The sequence below is a fragment of the Crinia signifera genome, chromosome 19 (genome assembly GCF_055691185.1).
Source record: "Crinia signifera chromosome 19, ASM5569118v1, whole genome shotgun sequence".
In the NCBI taxonomy this organism is placed as follows: domain Eukaryota; kingdom Metazoa; phylum Chordata; class Amphibia; order Anura; family Myobatrachidae; genus Crinia; species Crinia signifera.
The window spans coordinates 70,304,540-70,305,814 of record NC_139226.1 but is presented as its reverse complement, the minus strand read 5'-3'; the positions used below and the strand labels follow the sequence as shown (position 1 = coordinate 70,305,814).

The 1,275-nt window shown below is 40.8% G+C and overlaps 1 pseudogene; it reads left to right on the top strand.

Annotated features, from left to right (window-relative positions):
* The first annotated feature begins 926 nt into the window (after positions 1 to 926).
* Positions 927 to 1,045, top strand: LOC146044336 (5S ribosomal RNA; annotated as a pseudogene).
* Positions 1,046 to 1,275: the final 230 nt, after the last annotated feature.

The window sequence follows — 1,275 nt, the reverse complement described above, 5'->3', positions numbered from 1 at the left end:
TTATTTATCTCATTTATAGATAATCATACAGCACATCACGTCTTTGATTAGTTTAGATGATATTATCAAATAAAGCATAAATGATCACATTGACTGTCTGGTCTAGCGCTTCAGCAAAGCGGAATTCGGCACGTAGATTCCCTGTTCTGATTAGCGATAGGTGTTCTGCGCATTCCTGTTCAGGTAACAGATCAAAAGCAAATAACGTGTAGCCGTTGAGGTACTCTTCACGGTCGATTAGTATACCTGAGTCTGATTTCTGCTTATTTGTGATCTATATGAGCGGCATGTACTCACGAACCGCATTGCCGTGTTCAAAGTCTGGTTGAAACGGCTTAGCCGGATGCAGTGTTCCATCCAGGTAAAGGGATGCAAAGTTTACATCTTTATGTTCAAAACGTGGAGGGTTCCTGTCATAGGCTCCTGAAAATGCTTAGTTTTTGGTAAATGAATGAATGTTAGTAAATAAAATATATCTTTTAATGTTAAGCTTTAAAATAGATTGCGTTTTAGAACTGCTGTGGACACACCTTGTGGATAACTTTTAAAGTCTACATGTACATATATCCTGCCGGTATTACAGCTAATCGCTTATAAGTAATTTTGGTGTGAAAATATTTTATATTTAATATTTTAATATCCCTTTTCTCCTCCTCTTTTTCAATTAGAGGAACTATCGCATATCCCCCTGACTCTCATCAATCATCCAATGCAAGCATGATGGTGGACAGCAGAGATGGGGATGATGTTTGTTAGCACCTCATTCTAACCCTAAATTCCTTTGTTTCGCGGCTCTCATTCACCCAGTCTGTGCGATCACCCCTGCAATGCCCATAGGCAACAGGGTTGCTCTGCTCTGATTTGGCCAAATAGCAGAAAAACCCACCTTGACTCACCTTCCTGGCACCGGAAATAACCAGACGGGGATATACAGCCATACTTCACTGGATCGCCTAAAATCCATCCAAACTTAGAAGCTAAGCAGTGAAAGGCTGGACCAGTACCTATATGGGTGACCAATTGGGAATATCCAGTGCTGTATCTAACAACTGGGACAGTACGTCTGCCACTACCGCAAGGGTGCAGTTCCAATATCCTTTTACTTTCACTTTTCCACTCTCTCTTCTCTCATCGTTTGATCCAACTATGCCGACACTGCAGTAGAAGATCCAGTGGTGGTGGGATGTGTCCAGTGTTACAATTGTTTGCCATTACCAGATTATATATATAAATAAGGATATTTGGCAAGCAGTATCTAAAACATTTTCGCACCAA